The 21382-nt window shown below is 34.3% G+C and overlaps 1 protein-coding gene across 1 annotated transcript in view; it reads right to left on the reverse strand.

The window, feature by feature from the left end:
• Nucleotides 1–4172, reverse strand: part of MBNL1 (muscleblind like splicing regulator 1) — a 197087-nt gene extending 192915 nt beyond the window's left edge. Inside the window, exon 1 of the mRNA XM_044383495.3 lies at nt 4063–4172. The gene's annotated coding sequence lies outside the window, so the exon portion shown is untranslated. The remainder of the gene's footprint in view (nt 1–4062) is intronic.
• Nucleotides 4173–21382: the final 17210 nt, after the last annotated feature.

Below are 21382 nucleotides of genomic sequence, written 5' to 3' on the forward strand. Positions count from 1 at the left end.
AAAGTTTTCAATTTTATAAAAAACAAAGAAATTAGGTGGAAATGTTCCAGATTAAGGGAGGCTAAAGGGACACTGAAACAAAATGTAACACATGACTCCAAACTGGGTCCTTTACTGGGGGGGGGGGGGGGATATTATAAAGGATATTATTAGATAAATAGCAAAATTGGAATATTAGATAAAACTATTGTATTGATGTAAATTTATCAAGTAGGTATTGTAACCATTACATAAGAGATTATCTCTATTTTTGGCAATTACAAGCTGAGGCCAAGGGTCATGTTTTTTATAACTTACCCTCAAGTGGTTCAGAAAGAAAAACATGGAGACAGAAAGATACAGAGAGAGAAAGAACAAAAGCAATTTATAAAGCAAATAGAGTAAAATATTAAGATTAGGCAAATCTGGGTAAGGGTATATAGGTATTCATTATACTATTTTTATTTTTACAACTCTTTTGAGCTTGAAATTATTTCTTAATAAAAAATTTTTTTAAGTAGATGAAGTATAATAAGTATTTCTATTGAGCTTTTAGGAAACTCCAATGGCATTAGCTATGATTTTTACTGAGAAGGTAGCCTAATTGCCTAGAGAATGTTCCTGCCTCTTCTCTAATTCAGATCTGTTCACCAACATAGGAAAAGCATAAAAGCATTCTGCTTCGATTTTTTTCTTATGCAAAGTGAAAATAAACTGAACTGAGGTATGATTAAAGAAAAATGCTGCTAATTTTTTTTCAGAATCAGAACTGTGGTGATATTTTCATGATCATATTACTATTTGTGTTGGTTTCCAAAGTGAAAAGAATTTTTGAGACTGTGATAACTACCAAACACTGAAAAAAAACGGAGAACTTACAATGAAATATCTGTAAAGTAGAATAATAATGAGCTGTGACATTTTATACTAGCTCGTGGAGTAAAACCAGTAGGCTAAGTTCATTTCTGATTTACTTTCCATGGTTCCAATATGAATTAATTATTGTAATGCCATTTTTCTTTCAATTTGGATATAAAACTATAAATTTGCTATTTTCCTTAGTAATACTGAAAAATGAAGACCCATTTTTGTACACATATAATGAAAAGACAAATCTGGAAAGTATTTAGAAAATATCAAATTTAAGTGCCTAATTTTAGTTCATATAAAATAATAAAAATATCAATGATGTTAGGGAAGTATTGGAAACAATTATATTCAAACAGCAAATAATTTACATTTTAAAGATTTAAAAATTAAACAGTGTTTTTATTTTCTGGAGTACAGATGTGTATAGTACACTGCATAAAATGTATCTTTTTAAATGAAAATATTTGGAAATGTAAAAGAACTTGCCTTTATTGTTTATATTTGCAGAAATTATTTCCTGTATGAAAATGAGATACATATTCTCTGTTACAGAGCAAATGTACTTCCAAAGCACATATTTTTGTGAAAACAATAATTTTCCCATTGAACAAATGTTTTTATTAATAGAATAAATATAAATATGTTATGTGTGGCAATTATTTGGAAGTCATATCCACTAAAAATAAATAGAAAGTCAATGTTTGTAAGTGGACCCAAATTTGCATTAAAAAGGTTGAAGAGGCACATAATCCAGATTTAGAGGATTTTTGTTTCCGAATTCAAAACACGCCATCCCTCTTAGTTTGCATCCAAACCCTAATCTCTCTTTCAGGCAACAAACTCTACTTTTGCAAATGAGAAAATGGCCGAAAGAAGGGGAAACCAAACAAACAAGTGTTTCAGTGTCTCACAAGTTCTTTTGGAAGTCCAGTTACTTATGTTAAGAACAAATAGCATCATTGTTTCAAAGTGAAATTATTATTTGAGAAGTAACATATTTCCCAAGGTGGGACAGAGCCCTCTAGAAGCAGGTCATTCTCTTGCACAGGTGGGTGGCTTTAGAAAGGTCACACTGTGAAGGAAAGGGCAGACACCCACTAAACTGTGAGGTTCGTTGGATCAACCCTGGATTTCAACAATCTGACAGATGCCCAGCAAGATTATACACACATCACATAGTCAACCATGTCTTAAGACAGAAAATTTCACAATGCTATACAGCAGTCACCCAGTTTCAACTTATACTGAATGAAAATTTATGTCTTAGTGTGTCTCATGGATGTAATTTTAATGAAACAGTTGTATATCTATAGTTCAAAAGTAAAAATTCATATGCCTGTAATAAATTATTTACAATATTCTATCTAATTTCACTTCAAAAATCTGGATTTGGGGGTGGATTCTAAATGCTTTTTCTTATTACACTATGTGAAAGAAAAGAGTAAGCAATGCATCTTGCTATTCTCCCACGAATGGTAAGATCACCCCCTTTAACAATCCGTATGACTCAAGGACACTCAATCAGGTAGCACTAGTTTTTTTCTGTAAATATGACTCTGCCGTAGAACAAATCCTAAATTTATTTTCCATAATCTAGAACTAGACTGTTCATTCAAAGACTTTAATAGTTCACAACAACCACAACCATACCAACAACACACCCATCTTGCCAGCAAGATAGGATTTTCTCGCCTGCTTTGGCCTCCATTTGCCATTCTGAATTACAGTGTTGATCAAGTTAGATTGTAATTTCCCTGGGCTACGTTTTTTCTTCATTGTTATTAGTTATTCAGTGTAATACCACACTATGTATGACAAACACACAGCACTTGATAGTTTATATCAAAATACCTCATCCTTAGAATTCTGCACATTTAAAAATACGTCCATCATTTTTTTCTTAAAGAGGGACGTTATAGTGATGTTATTGCAAAGAACAATAACCAAGGTCTGGTGTGTTTAATTAGCGTGTGATACATAGAGATGAACACACACAATTTTAATGGATTCCTCACAACTATCAACTTAATTTTAAAATTTGGATCTAGTAAAGAATGTCAAACTTGAGTCAACAATTCATTGCCTGAATTTATAGCACTAACAATCTGTTATTCTTCTCTCTGTAATCAAAAGACAACTCCCGTCATAGCACATTGCATGAAAATAATTTTTAAAAACACCCTATTTTCCAGGTAATGTAATAGAACCAGTGTGATGGCATTGTTTAGCCAAACTGATTAAAATTAAGTCCATTAATTTATGGAACAATGCAGACTTTCTTTTTCAGAAGCCATGTGATTATTCTAAATAAAAAAACAAACCAAATTAAGTAAGCATACAAATATATTATTTGCTTAAAAAAAGATTTTAAAATTGCTGTATGATAAATACAATTCTATTAAATAGTTAATATGTATATACATTACTCTAGCTTGGCACAAATAAAAAGAATTCTGCTGGATTTAGATACTTTAGAATTGAAACTAATGAAATTAGTTTCAGCTTAGTTTGATCCCCAATTATGAATCCAAATGGCCTTATATTTCTTGCTCCAGTTTTGGGCATTACAACTGCAAATTAATCTTAAACATACATTTCTAAAATTTGATTTACTTACATTATTTACATTTTTAAATACGACTATCTACACTACAAATTGCTTTTTCGAAAGTATTTAAATATCACCACAATGTGATGATATGAAAAATAATACTGAAATGTAACACTTTAAATAATACAATATATTTTCACAGTAGGTAGAAACAAATGCAAGAATATCTTTTTTTCTGGAAAACGTCCAACTAGTAATATGCAAAATTAACAAACAAATATAGGTAGAATAATTTAACAAATGTTAGGCATTTACTGGAGCTAGGGGAAGAAAAAGTTTTCAAAATTTATATTAATGCAAAAGTTCTTTCAGCACTAAATTGTGTATAAAATTATGAAAAAAAGAGAATTTTTTAACTTTTCAGTTAAAATAATTTGGAGATCAATAAGAACTTTAAAATTTTCCAGCTTTTTAAAAGGTTGTACGTGAAGTTGAAATGGTAAATTTACTAAACTTCTTCATTTAAAATATTGAGTACTTACTTGAAAATTATCGGATTTATCTAATCTATTTTATAATCCAACCAGCATTTAAGTTGTTGTTCCACAAACAGTAATCCAAATAATAAAATGAAAAATAGCAAGTGAACACTTTCTTCTTACCGCAATGTCTTATTTTCAGTTGCTTGTTAAGCTGTTTAAATAGTTGAGTTAACCAGCATCATCTCAAAGGGCTCTGAGTCCACTCAGCTCTCTTTAGTCAATTTTTTTTTTCTGCAAAAGGACACTCTACCAAAAGAGGAAGTTGTGAAACACCAGAGTCATTTTGCTTTATAAATTCTATGGAGAATAGAAAATTCTTCACAAACCTTACGTTTAGAATCATGGTGACAGGCTACAATTTGTGCGTATATACATATATAATTAACGTATACACAAACTTATATGTGTAAGCAAGTTTTCAAAAAGTTAAGTTATTGAAATCTATACTTGGTTATGCAAAGCTCATTTACATAAGAAAACATCTCCTCTGTAGCCAAAAGATAATCATAGAAAAACAAAATACCGCTCTATGCAGACAAAAACTGTCAAGCTGATACATGAGGAATAAACTTGCTTTTATAAGGCTAATTAATTTAAACTCTTTGGAATATGACCTAAATGCTAATCTGACTACAGACAAATTGTAAAAAGAAAAAAAAAAAAAAGAACTTCAGTAAACGGGCATTTTCCTGGAATCTGGGTAGTGGTTTTTTACCTACAAGCCTTAAACTTCCTTTCTCATGAATAGCTGCCTGTTACATATAGATAAAGCATTGCAAAACTGAAACTGTTTCTTATCCATGAGCTATGTTCTCTCTCAACTTCAGCCACAAGAATAAAAAACAGGTGCAGGTCCTGCACTGCTGAACATAACTGGTTAAGTTTCTAACAGGTTGGAACACTAATTGAAAATATTTATGGGACAGTAGGGACAATGGTAAAAAAAGGCTGTAAAAACAGTTGATCAAAACCAACACTATTGCCAATCTCAAATAGAAGGAAATACTCATACATATACTTCTCCCAGGTTACTGAATAGTAGAAGCAAATGAACAGCTGCAATTTGTATGTGGCAGTCCCTCCCACCCTCCCTTGCTGTTGGGGAAGGGAAGGGGGGCGGAGTGGATTGCAAGAATAACAGTAATTATGCAAACCTCCACACGCGGCAAGAACCACTTTCTGGACTTTGGAAACTCTCGTGCTCCCAGGGTATCACACTCTGCTTTTTACTTAACCATATTTTCAAAGGGGCAATAAAGAGCAATTAGGGGATAATGAAAAATGGAAACATTTTTCCCTTTCACCTAAACTCCTACGTGTTGTGAATTTGCAGGAAGTAAAAAAAAAAAAAAGAACAAACAATACTAAGAAAGCTGCCACAACAGCAAAACACCAGAGCGTCATCAATATAAAATCGAATTGGAATTCTTTACTGAGATACTTATAAGAAAATCCTTGAAGAAAATTATTAATGTGATTGACATCACTCAGATTCTATGTGTTTTGAAAAATTTTAAATATGACTGTATTTGACTTTTGTGACAAAACACGAGGTCCATCTGCCCGCCAAAGACCCGGGCTCACTACCGGAAGCACAGTGCTGTATATCAGTAAAGGGTTTTAATGTGCGAGCTCAGTATTTGTGTCCCTTTCACCTGGATGGTGGATGCGTATCTCTGTTTCTCCAATGATCCTTTCCAGGATGGTGAATATGCTCAAAGGTCCTCCATCTTAGTTCTTCTCTGACTGACCTGCCCCTGTGACTTTCCAGTTTGAGAAAGTTGTCATCATTGACTTCCTTAAAGTCCTCATAGCTGGGGTGTGTGTGTGTGTGTGTGTGTGTGTGTGTGTGTGTGTGCATGTGCGTGTGTGCATGCGTGTTTGTGGGTGTGTGGTAGAACACACATAAAATAAAATTGACAATTTTATCGTTTTATGTGTATAGTCCAGAGACATTAATTATATGCATGTTATTGTACAACCATCATCACCACCCATCTCTAGATCTTTTCATCCTCCCAAACTGAAACGCTATACTCACTAATAATAATAACTTCCCATGCCTTTTCTCCCACCCCCACCCAGTCCCTGGCAGCCACCATTCTACTTTCTGTCCTGTGAGTTTGACTTTTCTAGGTACCTCATACAAGTAAAATAGAACATTCGTCCTCGTAGCTGACTTATTTCACTTAGGTGCATTCCAGGTCACAGCATGTGTGAGAATCTTCTTCCTTTTTAAGGCTGAATAATATTCCATTACATGTATGTGCCACATCTTATATCTCTATTCATTCTTTGATGGACATTTGAGTTTGCTTCCACCTTTTGGCTATTGTGAATAATCCTGCTAAGAACATGGGTGTACAAATATCTATTTGAGTCTCTGCTTTCAATTCTTTGGGGCATATTCTTTTTGGGTATATACCCAATATATAGAAATTGCTAGACTTAAGTATTCTTTATTGCTGGATCATATCATGATTCTATGTCTACATTTTTGAGGACCTACCATACTATCAAATTCTTCTGTCTTCTTCATGCTTCATCTCTCTGCATTCTGGTTTCTGCTTCTCCTATTCACTAAGACTCTCTTGCCAAAGTCACCAAATGACTATGTCACCAAGTCCGAATGATACTTCAAAGCACTCTTGACTTCTTCGCAGCATATGCCACTGGTGATCACTTCCTTCTTACAGAAGTGCTCTCTGTGCTTGAGTTCTTCACCCTCTCCTTCTGATTGTGTAGCAACTTCTTTGACTTTCTGATAGAGTTCCTTAACCATGTTCATCCATTAAATGTTGCTGCTTCTCAGGATTCTGTTCTGGGCCTGTTCCTCTTCTTATCCACAGTCTCCTCAGTGTACTTCCATGGTATCAATTGGCAAATAATTATTGCTCCCACATCTCTGTTTCCAACCTAGATATCTCCTTAGAAAAGTTTTGACCAGTACAAAATACAAGATCATTTTGATTTGTGACCTAGAGAAAAGCATCTCCATAAAGGGCCTAAGATCAACCAGATTTTTACTTCTATTGTTTAACCTTGGATAAGTCAGCTATTATTTCTGAGCCCTGTTTCCACATCTGTAAACTGGGGCCATAAACAACCACTTCGGAGGATTGCTGAAAGATTATCTTCTTAACATTCAAAAATTATAAAATAAAGATTACTTTGTTGTGTTTATAGTACAAAAAAAAACCAGATAAAGCAAAAGTTCATACTATTTCCCTCTAGCATGATTTTCCATATATATATATATATATATGGAATAATTATGAAATAATTTTGTGGGTCTTTATTTTATTTTTTAAAAGATTTTATTTATTTATTTTTTCAGAGAGAGAGAGAGAGAGAACACACAAGCTGGGGGAGCAGCAGGCAGAGGCAGAGGGAGAAGCAGGCTCCTTGCTGAGTAAGGAGGCCAATGTGGGACCTAATCCCAGGACCCTGGGATCATGACCTGAGCTGAAGGCAGATGCTTAACCAACTGAGCCACCCAGGTGTCCCAAGGGTCTTTAAATATATATAGCATCACAGTATATTTTCACTGTGACTTTTTTTTAACTTACCAGGATACCTCGAAGATATCCCCAAGTTATTCTTTTGAACTAACTCATATGCACCTAATCCCCCCATTGACAAAATTTATGTAACTTCAGGGATGCCTGGGTGGCTCAGTTGGTTAAGCGGCTGCCTTCAGCTTAGGTCATGATCTCAGGGTCCTAGGACTGAGTCCCGCATCGGGCTCCCTGACAGGAGAGGGTCTACTTCTCCCTCAGCCTGCAGCTCCCCTTACTTGTGCTTGCTCTCTGTCAAATAAATAAATAAAAATCTGTAAAAAAATTATGTAACTTCACAATTAAAAAAGTGTAGCCAGTCAACAGCATTATAGATGCCTCCTTAAAAGTATGTGCAAGTCTTTCTTTAAGAGTAAGTATATGAAAGTAGAATTGTTGGGCCAGAGGGTATACACATTTAAAATGAAAATTGTTACTACCAAATTGCCCAGTCAAAAAACACTTTACCAGTTTGAACTTCCAACATTTCCTGTTTTTCCCTTCTATTGCCACTACTTGATGAAATCAAACTTTTAAAGATTTGCCAATCTGATGGGCAAAAAGTGGTGTCTTAATATTTTTAAATTGTATTTCCCTGATTACTATGGAGGTTGAACATATTTCAATGTTTGTGTCCCCTTTTATATTTCCTGTTTTATAAATTGCCTGTTCATTCATTCCAGACATATGCTTTTTGGTTAACTGTCAACTTTTTATTGATTTTCAGTGTTAAATTTACCTTCTGTTTTAATGTATTGTAATCATTGTTCTTTTTTAATGCTCCAGTCATTGAATACTGTTTGAGATGATCCCAGTATTCTTTAATAATATCCTTGCATTTTGGCACAACAAGATGTCCCAGGCTTATTTTATAAATTTTCTATTCCAGACCTAAACTTAGCCCTTTCTCTAAAGGGCCTTGCTTCCTTTTAGAAGGATAGGGTTTTTGAGACTGCAATTTAGACCTTAGTGGTGCTACTGGGTTATCATTAGCATTAGGAATAAACTGGGTTATTGTAAGCATTAGAAGTTAGTTAATATAATGTTAGTTTTTCTATACGTAAAATATATATATTTGGAAGATATATTTAAATATGTACTAGGAGTTTATAGCATGCATTAACATTACATCATATATATATTTTTTAAAGATTTTATTTATTTGACAGAGATAGAGACAGCCAGCGAGAGAGGGAACACAAGCAGGGGGAGTGGGAGAGGAAGAAGCAGGCCCATAGCAGAAGAGCCTGATGTGGGGCTCGATCCCAGATCGCCGGGATCATGCCCTGAGCCGAAGGCAGACGCTTAACCGCTATGCCACCCAGGCGCCCCAACATTACATCATATTTTGCATTAAAGTAATTTAAGAATAACAGTCTGATACAAGAAAATATTTTCTTTTAAGTAAAAAGTGGGCACTAGAAAGGATATTTTGATAAAGAAAGGCAATAACATAGTAATTGTCATATCTTGCATTTGGACCTTTCAAAATACCCTTCCAAAGAAATTTCAAAAATCATGTGGATTGGAAAAATATTACACAGCTTCCATATTTTTCATTTATATTTATCATTATGATTCTCAATCTGTTTCTTTTTCCTTTTTTCGCTATTATGCACTTACCACTTAAAAGTAAGTAAAAATCTTTGCATTTGTCCTTGAAAAAAGATTTCAATTAAAATAAAATAAATATATTCATGGTTGTAGCCACCATTTTTTCCCAAGACATACTTCATAGCCACTTTAAAACTTCTGAAGTAGCAACATTGATATTGCTATCTGCAGAGCTCAGTGGTGAGAGAAGTACTTCTGATTCACTGACTTTATTTTTAATTTATTAAAGAAATGGCTTTAATATTTAAGCATTTATATAATTGTCTTGTTTTGTTTTGCACAGCTAAAGAATTGAAGAGGAAAGTACTGTCTGATCATTCTTAAATACCTTTGACCCTCTGGTTCTTTATCTATGAGAGAATGAGAATACCAACTTCACTGGGGTGCATTGAGGATTAATTGGCTATTATAGGTAAAGGTCCAAGCACATTAAGTTTCCTGATAAGTATGATGCTGATAATTCTAAATCTAATTTGAAACATACAATTGGACAAAAAAATTTCTTCTAATTTGTGAATTTATTTATTTGAAAATATTGCAAAAGGTTTACAATTAAATCACATCTAGTTTTACATTTATATTATATTTATTGTGTTTGTTAAGAAAAATGAATTAAAGGGACCAGGAGTATGGGAGATTTGTGGAGAGTCATTTACTCATTCATCCATTCAATATTTATTATCTGCTCTTTGTAAGGAGTTGTACTAGGCAATGAGAATACAAAAAGAATGATTGGACTCTGCAGATTATTCTGTTGGTCTTGCCCTTTCCTGTCCTGCTTTTTTTGCCTGGAGGCTGATCTCTACACACCACATACTAGGCTCATTTGCCCTCTCCCTTCTGGTTACTGTTAGCCAATGGATGCATAAGTGTGAGATGGAAAGAGAGAATTTGGAGTAAGTTTTTGTATCACTTTCATCCTGTGAGACCATGGTTTAGGAAGTGGCCACATTGCTCTCCCCACAGCCATGGCTCCTCACTGGGTGCTTCTCTTCTTCAACTATACCTCTGATCAAGTGCCAGTAACACGGTTCTTCCTTGCCTTTTAGATCTGGGGGTGATAACAGCTTTCTACCATTGCTAACCAATGGGTGCTTTACCGTACCTGGTTCACTCCTAATCATTTCAACACCTCTCAATAATCCTATAACTTAATGCACTGTTTCAGGCATAACTTACCACACGGTAGTCCTGCCATGCAATCAAATCCTACATGTTACTTTGAAAGTGACGTCCTAGAAGTTTCAGAGGAAACACAAAGGTGGAAAATTATGGAAGATGTACTAGGCTGGGGGAATCCAGGCTTGCAGTTCAGAGCAAGTGACAATTGAACTGCGACTGGAAGGATAAGGATAAGGAGGACTTCATGGGTATTTAGCAGGGCTGGGTTTGTGGGGTGGGGATAGGAAAGAAAGGGAATTGGAAAAGAAACAGAAGGGGATGCCTGGGTAGCTCAGTCGGTTATGCATCTGCCTTCGGCTTGAGTCATGATCCCAGGTTCTGGGCTTGAGTCCCACATCGGGCTCCTTGCTCAATGGGGAGACTGTTTTTCCCTCTGCCTGCCAGTCCCCGAACTTGTGCTCTCTCTCTCTCTGACAAATAAATAAATAAAATCTCAAAAAAAAAAAAGGGGGGGGAACCCCAGAAGTCAGAGAGAGCATCCTATTCATAGAACTGCCTGAAGCATGCTATTCAAGAGGGATAAGCTGGGGGGGGGAGTTAGTAAAGGGGGTCATGAAGGAGCACATTAGAATAAGCCAGCGAGTTGACATCAGAAGATGATGAAGGGCCTGGTAAGGAATGGACCATGAAATATGACCACTGAAGAAACAAAAAAATTCTTTCAGCATGGGCAATCAGGGCTTTGGGGTATCTGTACTTTTTCTTATTCTTTACTGATTCTCCTTCTTTTGCTAATAAGTATCATGATTTTTTCTCTGAGAAGCAAGCCCATCCTCAGTATCAGCCCATGTAAGGAGGCATTGATTATCCTCACATTCTAACTTGGTGTAAGCACATGACCAATGTCTCACAAATGAGTTTAATTCTTTTCCTTTGCCACAGTGATTGGTTTAAAGATGGGTAGGTGATTCAAGGCTGCCAGTGAGACTTATTTCTGGAAATTTTAATCTCTGCTTTTGCTGGGATTGGCTAGCTGTAAGACCACATTCTGATGACGTCATCGGAGTCCCTGAGTCCAACTATATCTGAACTCTTATCTCTGTCCTTTTCATTTACTGAGCCAAAAAATTCTTAGATTTCTGTCACTTAAAACCACAAAAGTCCTTTACATCAGGAAGAAAACTATGGAGGAAAAAGACAAGTTTTATTTGAAGTGTAAATATCAGTATCAAGAAAAGCAAGATTTTCATTGTCCCTGGAACAGCACTGTCCATTAGAAATACAATGCAAGCCACATCTATCATTAAAAATTTTTAGTTACTACATTAAAAAGAAACAGGTGAAATGAGTTTTAATAAACTTGTTTTATTTAGCTCACTATGTAGAAATATTACTATTTCAATATATAATCAATATAGAAAATTGTACCCTGTTTAATTTTTACATTTAAACTAATTAAAATTAAACCCAATTAAAAAAAAAAAAACAGTCCTCAGTCACACTAGCCACATTGCAAGTGCTCAATAGCATCTAACAGCACAGCCCTAGACTAGATCCTAAAGGACAGGAGTTGACAGGAGTCCAGTTGAAATTGAGCCTGCAGTCACATTTTAGGACCTTAGAATGGGGAACTGTTTAATATTTTTGAACAGGGAAATGATGTAAGCTAAACAATGTTTCAATAAAAATAATCTGGCAGTTTTAGCATCCTTAAAGCTTTCCTGATTTCCCAGTCAAATTAATGATGCCTTTCTCTATAATCCTCTTGCACAGAGTCGTAAGGACACATGTCAGACTCTCTAGGGACAGAAGCACTTATCCATTTTGAGAAGGCAGCCAGAAAAATAATCTGTTGTTGAGCAGGAATCTCTCAAGACCTTGCCTATGCATTCTTTTGTCCCTAATGAGATTTGGAACATTCCCATGGCATTAAGTAGTGTGCCAATTTCTGACTCCTGCTTCTAGATAATCAGGTACAGTGGAATGATGAAATCAAATGTCAGACGCAGAAACGATTAAAAACTTTTTTTCTAATGTATGCATTAACTGAAAGACCAATCCTGATTCAAGACCTTTTCAAAAAGAGAAACAATAAGAATCTTAGAGTCAAGAAGATATACCACATACCATCAGCTCCGAAGGGGGAAAATATGCTTCACTTTCTTCTTGTTCCCTCCCAGTTTCTTGCCCATAGTAGGTTTTTTAAAACTATATTTGTTTAATGAAACTAATGAATTTTAAAATAAAAATCATAGTCTTTCAATTCTTCTTGGATAACTAATATAAAATCTAACAGAACATTTTAAAAGTTTAATTTTTAATAGACAACATATTTGAATAACTTCTTGATTAAATTTTTCCGATCAACATTCCATTTTCTTTTTTTATAAATGTAAAATGATTTAAATATACACTCCTCATTCCTCCAACAGTCATTGCAATTTTAATCAAATGATTATATCAATTCTAAGAGTCTTCATGTCCTAGCAAATGAATCACGTTAACAGAAAAGATTTTTATAACACCCTTTTTCTGTAAGAATATTTTAAATTCCTGAACACAGGCATTTTATATGGTTAGCGAAACATTTTGTTTCAGCCAACTGGGTGAGGGCTATGTTTGTTATTTCTGTGGTGAAACAAAGAAAGGATATGTTCTCCTTCCACAGTACATAACTGCTACAACAGAAGAGCACGTTTCCAAATGGGGGTCAGGTCAGGGAAAAAGTCCCCAGGGGGAAAGTTGCTACAGACTGGCCACACCTAAACCTGGAGAATGTAATGCAACAGCCATAGGTGATGGCCACAGCTAACCATAGCCCCTGTGAGTTAGATGTGACTGCTTTGAGAACAAGACTTCTAGGGAACAACGGTGTTGGGTAATGTTGGAAGCTCTCAAAAAATTATACATTCACTTTATTTATTGGCTTTTTGTTTGTTTGGAGCAATGATGAGATGCATATTTAAGAAGGTTGTGGGGATTCATGGTTTTTGGGATTGTAAGCATCAAAAAGAGAAATGGCACAACTAATGAATCATCGAGCCTTACATCGGAAACCGGGGATGTACTGTATGGTGACTAACATAATATAATAAAAAATCATTAAAAAAAAAAAAAAAAAAAAAAGAGAAATGGTAGTTCTTCGGGGGGTTTAATTTCTGCTCTTGGAAGGCAGCTCTCTTTGTCAATAGACTTAACTATTTTTGACTTTTGAAGACCAGTTCCGACAGCTGATGGCAAGTATGGATACCCATTTGGCCGCTACTGACTGAGCCCTTGGTAATCATTATTGAAAAGCTTTACAATTGTAAAACATTTGCATGAGCCTTAATGCATTCCGTTCTTCCTAAAAGCCAATTTTACAGCAGTTACACGGCTTTTAGAAGGCTTCAAATGAAGTCACTTATGTTCCACAGTGACTGAAAATTAACAAAAATATCAAAGCTCAAACCTCTTATTCTGTGTTCTCAACTAAATCAGTGGTTTGCAAGGTTTTCTGAGTGTCAGGGTATGATACGCTTTTGTTTCCTGGATATTCTTTTTTTTTTTTTTTTGAGATACACACATATATATACACACATACAGATAATATATGTGTATATTACATAATATATATGTAAACGGGTTTTCCTGGTGAATGGGAGTTATAGAAGCAATATGTGATCATCATAAATCTACAAGGAGGACAATACAGATCACTCTTTGTTTCAATCAATTGGGGATTATTACTATTCAATTTTTACATAAATCCTTCCAGATTCATATACATATATGTAATTTTTTAAAAAAATGGATAACATAGAAATATAGCAGAATCCTATATAACTGTATTTCTATTTTTATCATTCACAGAAAATACATAATGACAAAGTTACTACCAATTCAGTAATACTTCTTATTCACATCATCACCTACATACATTTGAACAATAGTAGCATGTATTCTTACAGAACATACATATCCAGGGTACTGAAATACCTGTGGATGTATGATTTGGAAACCTTTCATAAAAAGTATATCTCACACATTTAGAACTGCTGATTGAAATCTTTTAACAACAAGCCCACTTGTGCGGCTGTTTTTGACTACTCTACATTCAAAGCAATTTCAACTGCCAGAGCTTCTGTTGTTATCAACAAACACACGTGGAATATTTGTTACAAACCAGGATAGGCCTCAACTTGCAAGAGAAGAGCTTGGGAATCAGTTGGTCTGATTATGTAATTATGTGACTTCAGGAATTAAGTAGTAGTAGTTCTTATGCTGAAGGTGGTGAGATACATCAATAATTTTTCTCCCCCAAACCTGCAAAGACTTCTAAAAAGGGATAAGATCTGGAGGAGGTCTTTAAAGAGGAAGCTATAATACTTAAGGACGTTAGTTGGGCAAATGAAGTTTTCAGGGAAATGCATAGTCAAAATCTCAAAGAAATATTAGGTGAGTATTGCATCGAGGAAGAGCAAGAGGTCAAAATTCACAAAGGAATTTATATCAGGAGCAGGAGAAGTACCATTTAGAAAATGAAAGATTCCTTTTTAACTTGGACATAAAATTTTAAATAAAGGCAAGTTCAGAAAACAATATGATGAACACCTGTATACCCACTATCAGAATAAAAAACTACTAATCTTTGAGTATCTTTTTGTCGGGTATTTTCTTCTTAAATAGCTCCTATATCTTTAAAAAACAAACCTTGAAGCACAAGGTTGAAAAAGTGTTGGGGATATTGTAAAAGAGACTGAAAAGGGGAAGAGTACCTTCAGGAGAAGTAACTCCCATGTAATGTAAATGACACACACTCAAAAAAACTTTTAGAGAAATGAGTCATTGGAATTATTTAAAATTGCAGAGACCCATCAAAGAGGGGTGGTTAAGTATGACATGATTTAACATGTTCTAAGTAATTTGTTCTCCACAGTCATTTCATTACAACTCTTTAACTGATTAATTTCAGAAATATAGACATTGAGTTTTATTGGAATATGATCCAAAAGTTTATTTGTATCTTAGTTGTCTGAATTCCCCTGTAGTTATAAGATTATACTTTGTTTTTAACTTTCCCAAAGGGTTCATAAAAGCTTACTTACATAACATGGCAGGCAAGGTTACCTGCTCTTTTAAGACCCTTCACTCATCATACATAGTAAGTAGTGATTATTAGGTGTGATAATAGTATGGTGATTATATTTAGAAAAAAAGATTAGTTTTCCATGGCTATATAATAAATTACCACAAACTTAGCAGCTTAAAACAACAATCTCGGGCGCCTGGGTAGCGCAGTCGTTAAAGCGTCTGCCTTCGGCTCAGGGCGTGATCCCGGCGTTCCGGGATCGAGTCCCACATCGGGCTCCTCCGCTGGGAGCCTGCTTCTTCCTCTCTCACTCTCCTGCTGTGTTCCCTCTCTCCCTGGCTGTCTCTCTGTCACATAAATAAATAAAAAATCTTTAAAAAAAAAAAAAAAAACAACAACAATCTCACAGTTTTTGAGAATCAGGAGTCCCACACAGAAGGGCCGGGTTCTCTCTGATCAGGGTCCCAAGCTGCTGACATTCTGGGTTGCTCTTCCCGTCTGAGGCATAGAGTCCAAGCTCATAGAGGCTGTGGACAGAATTCAACTGCCTGGGGTTTTAGGACTAAAGTCCCCATTTTCTAACTTGTTGATCAGAGGCTGCTCTCTGCTCTTAAAGACCACATTTTTTTGTGGCCTGGACCCCTCTATCATTAAGCTAGTTATGGAGAATATCTTGCGCATCTAGTTCCTCTCATGGGATGAATTTCTGACTTCCTCTGTCTCTGATCCCTAGACCTAGACTCATGTGATTAGGTCAGACCCACCTGAAAAAAATCTTCCTATTTTAAGGTCAACTGATTTAGGATCTTAGTTACTTTTGCACAATTCTTTACAGCAGTGCATATGTTAGTGTTTGATTGAATAACTGAGAGAAGATGTGTATACATAAGGGCCCAAGAATCTAGAGGGACCACCTTGGAATTCTACCTACCATAAACCCTATCAGTTAAAGATACATACTGACATGTGAAGATGGAATGAAATGATGTGTGGGATTTGTATTCAAATAATCCAACAACAACAACAATGAAAGAGAGTGAGGAATAGATGCAATAAATTGGCAAAATACTGAGTTTTGAAACTCAGTGGTGGGTATTTAGGGAGTTATTCTACTATTCTTTCTGCTTCTGCTATGTTTGAGAATGTTCACTAAAAATTTAAATAAATAAACAAACAAATAAATAAATAAAACATGTCTCTCAGCCTTAATCCTGAGACCCAAACTTTGATTCCATTAAACTTTAATCTTGTGATTATAACCTAATAGTTTGGGTCCTTCCTTTCTTCTAAGTCTCTCATCCAGTCTTTCTTCAGCCCTTTAGAGCCCTAAAGGAAACTGAGCCTGAGTAGATCCCAAGACATATCTGGGGTGGCCAGAATGGTGGATGTTAGTGCATGGACAAGGACTAGAGCATTTGGCATGGTGAAGATGAGGAGTATGTGTGAGACAGAGATCTCTTGCCAAAGGGAAAATTGTGATCAAGTGAGCCCTTACAAAGGTTGGAAGGGGTAAGGAAATAGGAGGACTGAAAAAGGGGAGAAGTGTTGGCAATAAGTGTAGAAAGAACGATAGAATTAGCAAATCACCATTATGCAATCCCCAATGTAACATGAGATTTAGACAAGGATAGAAGAGATATGCATATAACTTGGTGAAAGTTGATTAAAAAACAGAATTTTCACATAGTTTCAAAATAGCATCATACAGATAGTCTTTTTTAATTACAAAAGGAAAAGAGATCTTTACAATGGAAAGATCTTGTGATTACTACCTTAATTGAGCCATCTAATTTAAGGTCACAATTAGTGACACACTGTAACTTTATGTGACTCCGGATTAATGCAGTGAGAATTATATGCTATCACTTACGGAATATTTTGCCCCAAAAGTTTAACTTGAATCTGATCATAAGGAAGTAATCATCCAATCCAAAATGTGGAGCTTTTTACTAGACACCTGTCCTGAACTCGCGTAAAATTCGGTGTCATTAAAACAAAAACTAAGAAGCATAGGGATTGTTTTGGTTAAAATACTTCAATAAGACTTAACTAAATATAATAAATGAACTTTGATTGGATCCTGGTTTGAAGAAAAAACAGTTATAAAAGACATATTTGAGAAAGAAAATTGAACAGTAGATGTTATAATTGAAATACTGTAAATAATCTTGAGATTAATAACTGTATTGTGCTTCTGTAGGAGAATGTGCTAATCAGGATGTGCTCTAACATAGAGATGAAGTGGCATGATGTTCAACATACATACATACATATGTATGCACACGTATGTGCGCAAAGAGAAAGAGAACAAACAAATTGGACAAATGTTCACAATTGGTGAAGAATATATTATATTGGTATTTATTATACTATTGTTTCAGCTTTTCTATAGGTTTAAACTTTCAAATATAAAGAAAAAAAATCACACCACCTTTCTTGACTTCAGTTTCTGTATCTGTAAAATGAGGGGATTTAGAATAAATCATCTCTAAATTCTTGACTATTCTTTGATTCTATGTAAACTGGAACAAAGGAGAAGGCAACAGTAGCATTATTCAAGAATTTAACAAAATAGAGGGGTAAGAAAGTGCTGTGATGACCTGGGCAGTTAATTTAAAATGATTTTACAAATAACAGGTAGTCCACTGCCTTGAACATAATTAGTTTTGGTTTTTTGGTTTGTTGATGGAATTATACTAAAACATTTTAATTCTTTCAAAACTTTAAATATAATAGGGGTGCCTGGGTAGCTCAGTCGTTAAGCGTCTGCCTTCGGCTCAGGGCGTGATCCTGGCGTTCTGGGATTGAGCCCCACATCGGGCTCCTGTGCTGGGAGCCTGCTTCTTCCTCTCCCACTCCCCCTGCTTGTGTTCCCTCTCTCGCTGGCTGTCTCTCTCTGTCAAATAAATAAATAAACTCTTAAAAAAAAACCAAACAACCAAACAAAAAAACCCCCAAACTTTAAATATAATAGAGAACCCAAATTATTTCTACTTCAACAATAATTGTTACATGGTTGATATATGTAAAGATATTTATTTATTTATTTAATACCTATAGCATATTTTTTGAGAAAAATATAAATTCATCAGTGATTCCCTATCAAATATTGTGGGCAATTTTCAAAACCTATAGAAAATATGTATACTTTATATATTATTCCAACATTAAACCAATTATTGTCTATTATTATTTCTCAAGGAAGAAATTTTATTTTTTTATTTAACAGACTAAATCCTTTGTTTCCGTCACCATGTAGTAAGTTAGAAAAAATTGACAACCCTCAATTTATTAGCACTGATTAAAAATTATATCTTGTTAAGTTACATTTCCTATTAAAATAGTGGTAAGACTGAAGGATAGAAATATTTTAAAGTATACTCTAAATGCAAAAATTTCAGCTGTTTTATTTGAAGATTCTGAAAACACATAGAGTTAGAATAAAATGTACTAAATTGTCGATGAATCATCTTCTTTCTCCATGGTGACATAGAATATTATTTGGAGAGATAACAATGAAGAAGTTTCTTCTTCAGCTAGAAAGACAACTTTCAACAAATAAAGAAATATTTCTTAAATGATTCCCTGCCTATATTATAAATATAAATCAATTTCTTTATCAATAATTTTTGACATCCTGTCTTTCCCTTATCGACTTATTTATATTGGAGTAATTTATTAAAAACCATCATGATCTAAATCTATCATAATTTTTTGTTTAAAATGATGTTGAAAGAGAAAATGAAAATTACTTAAAGTTCAGATTTTTTACTATTTTATTATTTATAAAGTAATGTCTAGCTAAGTATAAAAGGAAAATTGATGTACTAGGACATGATATACCCTGGTAAAGTTTTGGACAGAGTATCAATATTGAAATATTTGTCCAGGGCATTTTTTTTGAAAAAAAAAAGTACCATTCTTAGAATGAAAATGGCATGTGCTTCCCATTTAAACTCTCGTGGATTCTTGACAATGAATCCCAAGATCTTGCCAGTACGCCTTCACACTATATCTGGATTTTCCTGCTAAGCAAGAACGTCACAGTCCATGGATCTAAGCATCAACTGGCTATTTTGTGACTAAAACAGTCTTGTCTCACTTGGAAACATCCAAACTTATGGATACATTAATTTTTTAAACATTGGTCATATCAGTACATTTTGAAATTATTCTTTATTCTTGTAAAACACAAATGTAAATTTATTGAGAGTTAAAAATAAATTCTGCTTGTCATGTACTGATAGTGTCTCACTCTTATCTTACAGTGAATATTAAAATGACTGCATTTTGATCAAATGTAATTTGCAGCCCCACATCACATGACACATTAGTTTTAATAGTTATGATTATATATACATACATGTATATAAATACACACACATATTCAATATATATTTGTTGACTGGGTGATTCAATGAATGAACTATCCTGGTAACTTAGTAGGTGCTCAAGGTTAAGGGGTAAAGTGCTCATGTAATAAATGTTTTTCTAAAAAATTAACATGAGCATTAGCACTTAAGACTTAAATTGAGACCAGTAGGTCTTCCTATTGTCTATTAGATTTCCCAGATTTTAGTATCATATTTCTTTCTTACTTTTTCTAATGTTTAATTGATTACAAATGTCAGAATTATCAAAACCTAGCAATTTTTACTATGAAAGGATTACCCGTTGTTCACCATAACACAGTATGTTTAATATTACTTAACTAAACAAGGAAGAAACATTAATTCTACTCTCTGATTAGTCATATGCCAAATTCACATCTTTGTCTGATTTGCTTACATCTGTTTTATTTTAGCTTGGTCAAGAAAACAATAAAATCTTGAACTGCACTACAAAAGACCAGAAATGTGACTGAATCAATGAACTACAATCCATGAAAATAGTTATACTTGAAAGGGATATGGTTACAAGGAAGTCCTATAACTAACTATGAGGGAGACGGGAATGTGGCGGTGCCTTCATGCACAGTGCTTACAGCTCTCCAATTCATAGATTTCATGTTGGATAAAATAATTAACAGCACCCTGACTCTTTCTAGGCAGTTTTCCAAATTGTCTAAGGCAAACTTACCACTGTTTATGCTGCTGAATGTTTGAAGTTTAAAAAAAAAATCACAGGGTTATTACACTCTGAAATATGTTGAAAAAAGGTCTTTGCTATTTACCTGAGTAAATTAGTAATATTACTCAGGATAATTTTTACTCATAAATGCATATATTTAAAAATATGATTCTATGTACTTACAGGATTTATATGACCCAACATTATTATTAAACTCTGGATGTCCTTGAATAAAGGTTTAGGTCAATACCCAAAATCATTTGAGTATTATTCTCCCTCTAGGGCCCATAGTATATCCTAATTCTGCATGTAAAAATCATTTTTTTTTCAGTTAAATTGTATTATGGAGATATGGGTAACAATGTAAAATCACTGTTACAATACAATCTTTGAACCATTTGCATCCCATAAAACCAGTGAATTTTCTGATTCAAACGGAACAAAGTTATTAAGTTATGTGTTCACTAATACTTCATGATGATGATTATATTAAGATCAGTTTTAGTAATAGTGCTATATTTCTCATCTTCTGGGGTAAAAGCTATGATGATTTCTGCTAGCTAGATCTGCAGTTACTTCCTCTTCCTGACTTGGAGTGAATAGTAATTGCCTAACTTCATAGTTATATTTAAAACCAGGTTTCAAAAATTTTTCATAACAAAACTTTCCGTCAAATCATCTTGAGTTTCATTGAAAATGTAGAGGTGCATAAACATCTAGAATAGGAAAGAAAAATCAACTACCCAGGGGACATTTCCTTTCTGTTATATTATAATAAATTAATTATGATTAAAACCTATGTAATATCATACTTTTTTCATTTAAGTATTTTTGTCTGTTTCAAGTTTTAATTTAAATTCTAGTTAACATATAGTGTAATATTGGCTTCAGGAGTAGAATTTAGTGATTCACCACTTACATAGAATACCCAAGGCTCATCATGAGTGCCCTCCTTAATACCCATCACCCATTTAACCCATCCCCTTGCCCACCTCCCCTCCAGCAA

The sequence above is a fragment of the Ursus arctos genome, unplaced genomic scaffold (assembly GCF_023065955.2).
Source record: "Ursus arctos isolate Adak ecotype North America unplaced genomic scaffold, UrsArc2.0 scaffold_20, whole genome shotgun sequence".
Classification (NCBI taxonomy): Eukaryota; Metazoa; Chordata; class Mammalia; order Carnivora; family Ursidae; genus Ursus; species Ursus arctos.